Here is a 6,168-nt window from a genome sequence, read left to right on the forward strand (position 1 = left end):
TTGTTAACAATAAAAAATCAATCTGAAATAAAATAGAGACAATTTTATTTCTTAGAAATATCGCGTTTAATCCAGACTAATCATCACACACCTATCCATCCTGAGTGTGAGAAAATAGCAGAAACTGTAGATGTTGCGCGACTGTTTCTGAAAGTAATAAAAACATTATTTTCCATATTAAGAATAATATTTTTGACGTAACATTTTAGTGAAAACCCCTCCCCCCACTTAGCTTTACGTAACGCTACCCCCTCCCCCTGTCGCGTTACGTTATTTGTGATACGCCCATTACGGCATATTTATTCCCAAGACCGCTGGACAGGCGCTAAATGGTCGATACCTCAAAAACAATCCCAAATTCCACCTCCCGCCCAAGCCTTTTGTTTCCGTAAAGTGCTTTGAAGCAGAGTCCAATCGGGCGAGAAAACCGCATAACTGGCAACTCTGCGCCAGACTTGTTATCGCTCTTCCGACAATAAGTCATTCCCCCTCGCCTCCTTTACCACCTGCAACAATTCACTCGCGCATTCACAATTCCATTTCCTCCCTCCGCGGCTGGGTCCAATTCCAATAATATTCAAAAACCGATTTCTATATAAGACAGCCTGCGGTTATTCCCGAACTCCATTCTACGAATGGCGGCGGAGAGTAAAACTGAAAACCCGTCTTTCAATCTCTCTTTTGGAAGGAGGTTATTAAGCAGTGGCCAGCCGGGGCTGTTGCGTAAAGCTTGTTTTCCACTAGCGCGCGTCATAATGTTATTTTCTTTACGCGCGTAAAAACGTTTGAACGTTTCAAAGCTGAAAAACGCGTCGTTGCGCGCGCCAGTGGAAAACAAGCTTTAGAGGTAATCTTTCTGTTAATAGTAAATGAACCTAAGTATTATATTATAATTTGACAGACTCTGACAAACGTTCTGTTTGACTGCGTTTATCCTACGATAGATTTAGGGCTAACGAGCCTTGGTTTTGTTTCAACTTCGTGAGTATTTTTTATTGTAATTTCACCTCGAATTTCACCCTCTTCTACCGACGAGCCGATAATTCCTCGACCACTCCATACTCGTCTCGCCCGATGGCGACGCGCGTTTTAGCGGCAGGCGTGACTTGACGTTATCTTTCACCCGTAGTTTCAGCATGCTCAAGTCTACGCTTTACATACTGATATTGCGTAGCTTAGCTTCGTACGTATTGAAAACTGCGAGTAGAATAGATAATAATGGTACGTGTTTTTAGTTAAAAAAATATTAAACTGATGTACCTCTTCGCTTTTTCGCGGTGTTATATGCGATAAATATTAAAAATTGTAAATATCGAAAAAATTATATTTTCCTTGTTTTTTTAATTATATAATAGTTTATTTATTTTAATTATTTTGGAAATATTTCTTTTAGAGTAACTTGTTTTAGAATTATTATGAGTAACTTCTTTTTGAGTAACTTCTATTTGAGTAACTTATTTTACGGTAATATTAAATTTTAATTTAAATAAATATTTTACAGAATAATTACAATAAATATTATAGAATAGTTAAAATAAATATTCTACAAAATAGTTAAAATAAATATAATTTAAAGTAGTTTTAAAAAATATACTATAATATAATTTAAAAATATACTATAATAAAATTAAAAAATATCTTTTCGTCTATCACCTAGCGTTCAAAAACTACAAATTCTAAAACCGTGAAAAATTTCACAATTTTTCTGAAAATCACAAATAAGAACAAACTCCACCGAGAGAGTGCATACTGAAAATTTCATATTTCTAAAAGATATAGTTTTTGAGAAAAATGGCTGGGCCGATCAAATGCAGACACCCTGTCAGTGTTTCCACATTGCGGGAATAAATCCCGTTTTCGGGGAAAACTGACTAAGAGCGCCGCAAAATATTCGAAAGCGGGAAAAAGGGAATAAAGCGGGGAAAATCACTCAGAACGGGAAATTTCGCGGGAAAAGTTAACGATAGAGAAATCTATACAGTGCATGCTTATTTCTATACCTTTTCTGAACTCGCTAGATTCACTGCGTACTCGAATCAGCTCTTCTTCTAATTAGAATCGTCTGCTACGGCCCAGCTGGGTCGTTACCCGAAGGATCCTATCCTTGGTTAAATAATAATAAATAATAATAATCAGCTAGGCTAATACCCAAGGCACCACCTTAGGCCCAAGTCATCTAGCGACTTATAATGCCTTTAAACAGGTAGCCGGGTTACAATGCGTAGGAGGGTGGTAGCAAGCCTTTCATGCCACGCGAGCCAACAGCTCCCTACACTTACTATTACCATTAACCTACACAAGTTCTTATGGGAGGGGAAACCGAAGAGCTAGAGGGAAAAACCCTTAAACCAGTGGGGAGAGAACTTGCAAACTCAACGCAGAAGGAGTGGTTCCGAGTTTTCATTTTCACCCAGTGCCACAAGCTGGGATCAAACCCGGCTCCTCTTGCTGCGCGGCGTAAGTGCTAACCACTCCGCCACCCCACCATCCCGTATCCTTGCCGTTACCAAGAATGTATTGTACATACTTAGAATATTGGACTAAAGGATTCTGATTCCCATCTTCGCAGCCTTTGTAGGGCAAATTCGTCTGCTTTCACATTCAAGTTTGCTATATGGTATGACCTTGAATGCGCCTTAAGTGCAGACGAACTTTCTCCACAAAAGCTGTGAGGATGGTACCAGGGGTTAATGCTATGCTGAAATATTCCCAGTAACTTCAATACATTCTTGCCGTTATGAACTTACCTGCCATATCATTTATTCATTTCGAAGCATGGCTGCCAGTTGGGCTACTTTCGAAAAAAATACAATGAACCTGTGATCACTCAGCTTCCAAAACTACTGAGATTCTTTTTGTGCTTGCCTTATTCTAATGCAGTAAAAGAGCGGCTGTTTAGTAGTTTAAAATCTATTAAAACTGAAAAAAGGAACCGATAAGGGCATTATATATACTATTTATGACCTCCTTAAACTTAAATATGGAATGAAAATCGTCATCATTTAGTCCACATTTGGGAAAAAAATAATTTCTGCAGGCGCACGCGATTTTAACATACTTTAGAATTAAGCGGGGAAAACGGTTTTTGAAAACGGGAAAAATTAATTTATCCGCTCCAAAAAAAGGGGAAAATAAAGTCGCCCGTGTGGAAACACTGAAGTAGCTACCTATTAAATAGAAAATGCTGCACTAAAGTTAATGGTAATTTATCCGATTTTCAAGTTTTAAGTAACGGTATTCCCCAGGGCTCTATAATTTCGCCATTGTTATTTAATTTATTTGTAAACGATATTGCCGATTTAATAAAAACAGGAATAACCCTTTACGCAGACGACACGCTCCTACTTTTTGGCGGTAAATCCATAAATAAATTAATAGAGAAAACAAATAAGGCTCTAGCCCAAATTAATTGTTGGTTAAAAAAAATAACCTCGATCTCAATCTAAACAAAACAGTCTACATGATATATCATAATATTAATAAATCAAGTAATACTAATATCGATGTCAGTATTGGCAGCCATAAGCTGGAAAGAGTAGAATCGTACAAATACTTAGGGGTAATCTTCGATTCTAATTTAAATTGGAAGGCCCATGTTGAGTCAGTACGTAAATCACTCCGACAAACTTGTGGCATCTTACATAAGATCAAGAATATTGTAAGCCACAACTCTTTGAAAGAATTGTACTATGCATTGTTCCACTCAAAATTAACTATGCATTCTGTATTTGGGGCAATACATCGAAATATAATATCGACAGAATCACAACCCTTCAGAAGCTAATAAGATCAGTCAATAAAGCTAATTATTTAGAGCACACAGCATGTTTGTTTAAAAAAAATAAAATCTTAAATATATCCCAACTTTTTAAATATGTCACAATTCTGTTCCCATATAAAGAACTTCATGGCGATAAAAAAAAACTATTCAAACTAATAAAATAAAATCTACCCGAGCTAACGATCTTATACAATGCCCCCGCTGTAAAACCAGTAAAAAATAACATCTATTCTCTATAATGGCATAAAATTGTTTAATACTGCTATACATACAATCGATATTAATACTAATGAGGCCATATTTAAACGTAAATTAAAATTATATGTTATGCATCAGGGATCGACTTGATATTAATTATCTTGTGTTTTGTTAGGTAAAATTTGTCAATTTAATTTATGTCTTTTATATTTACTTTTTACCTTTTATCACAGTTGTGCATTCAATTTTACAAGAGTAATTTTGTTCATTTTTTTTATTCATGTTATATAGACTAGCACCACACCCCCTTGTACAACCCCATTTATGATTACTAACAATAAAACATTATTATTTAAAAAAATTATTAAAATATTTAATTTCAAAAAATAACATTAACTAATTAGAAATGTCATACTTATGTTAATTATGTTACTTATGACATTACTATTAAAAAATTTCAATTTCCAGGAGCAAAAGGATGTGGAGCTTGTCTTTCCAAACAGAAATTATGCAATAAACAACAAGCGAATGTAATACGGCACACTTTATCAGGCTCGTGACATAAATTTCCACCAGACCTAGACTTCAAAATGCCATTTCTCCCTGCGTGATAAATGTGTTAGTTGAGGTTGGTGAAATATGTACAACTACTTTTGTTACTTCTACAGTGTCTTTTATTGAATTATTTCTCTTTATCCGTTTCAGGATTTAAAAAAGGTGTAACCAGCCATGGTTGCAAGCCAAAACCATTATCACCAAGTAAGCAGCCACGAGGCATTTGCTCTTCAGTGAACTTCTGGAAAATGCCCTAATGTCGCCATATGAAAGAGTCATGTGTGCTTCCAGACCATCGAGCAATGTTTCCGCTATTATCACAAATCTTACAATAACAACATTAAATGCCATGCACCATTTTTCCAAGTATGGAAAGTTAATACCAATTGCACGTTTATGGAATAATTCCCTTTTCTATCCATATGTTTGTTGGCATTAGGTGGTGCTTCAATGTTGACGGTGTACAATCGACAGCTCCAAGCACACCTGGCAGTTTGCATTTATTTAAAAATGGCATCTGATTTTTTTTATAAATGTTTCGTTCATAAGCTTATAATGGGTTTCCTTGTTTTATCTTTAGTGCTGCAACCTCTTTATCTTTTTGGGAAACGAAGTTCCCGCTTCACAGTTATTGTGGTATTTGTCACTCTTTCAATTGCACGACTTACTGTTGATTGGCTCGATACGTGTTCAAAGTTATTAGCTATGACCCTTTGGAAAGAGCCTGACCCATAAAATAATAGTGCGATAAGTTCCTCATCTTTAACCGAAAAGACATACATATTTCGGTCGATATACTCTTTTTCAGAGTGTGTCTTAAATCATTGCACAATATGCGAACATCTTCCTTTCTCATACGATTCTGAGCAAGAAATTCTCTTCCGGGAAGCAAAAAAAGCATCTTCTAATTCGTCTATAACGTTCTCTTTGATCAAATGCATCAAACAAAGCAAGGGCGGCGACAGCATAAGCTATTTCAGAATTTAGCGTTATAATAGAGTATTTTGAATAAATATTTACTTTAGTGTATTTGTTTTTTTTTCGAATAAAATATTATGTATCTGATAAATATCTGTTATTAATAAATCTAGAATGGGAGATATTTCGGGTTTACCTTGAACTTTACTGGAACTTCCGTTTGACACTTTAGTTTTGAGGGTTATCGCTCGATCGCGCTTATTTTTAAAACTTTTTATTTAAGCGATCGACTGCAGAGAGCGCCTTGAAGATAAAAGTTCTTTCCCCCGGAATAGCGTCAGGGATAGCACAAAATTGGCGGAGGGAAATCTTTCCCCTTTAAAATTTCCGGAGCCAATTACAATAGGCAAACGTCACGGCCACTTCAGCCTATGATAACTCTTAACCGGGGACCAGCATAATCCGTCTGTAGATGTTAAATTCCCTTACAGCCAAAAACATGTCAGTAAGAAAAATACACTTAAATAAAACAGCAGCTATATAAACTAGCTATAGTGCCTTAACCAACAGTTTCAAATCGACTCGCACTACCATAACAAAAATCAATCGTGCCACCTCAAAATCAAATTTTTCCTTAATGCAACGTCAAAGCCAAAAGTCGAACCCTCGATGGTAGCTAAAGCAAATTTGAAACGGGGGCAAACGAGAAGGAACCG

General features: G+C 36.0%; 1 long non-coding RNA gene across 1 annotated transcript; it reads left to right on the plus strand.

The window, feature by feature from the left end:
- Window positions 1-639: 639 nt before the first annotated feature.
- LOC149945855 (uncharacterized) lies at window positions 640-5,112 on the plus strand. The gene is made up of 5 exons (XR_016480627.1): window positions 640-691; window positions 902-981; window positions 4,448-4,607; window positions 4,685-4,900; window positions 4,974-5,112. It is a non-coding gene; the product is annotated as an uncharacterized LOC149945855 (long non-coding RNA).
- The last annotated feature ends 1,056 nt before the right edge of the window (window positions 5,113-6,168 follow it).

The sequence above is a fragment of the Leiobunum rupestre genome, chromosome 4 (assembly GCF_980474605.1).
Source record: "Leiobunum rupestre chromosome 4, qqLeiRupe1.1.hap1, whole genome shotgun sequence".
Classification (NCBI taxonomy): domain Eukaryota; kingdom Metazoa; phylum Arthropoda; class Arachnida; order Opiliones; family Sclerosomatidae; genus Leiobunum; species Leiobunum rupestre.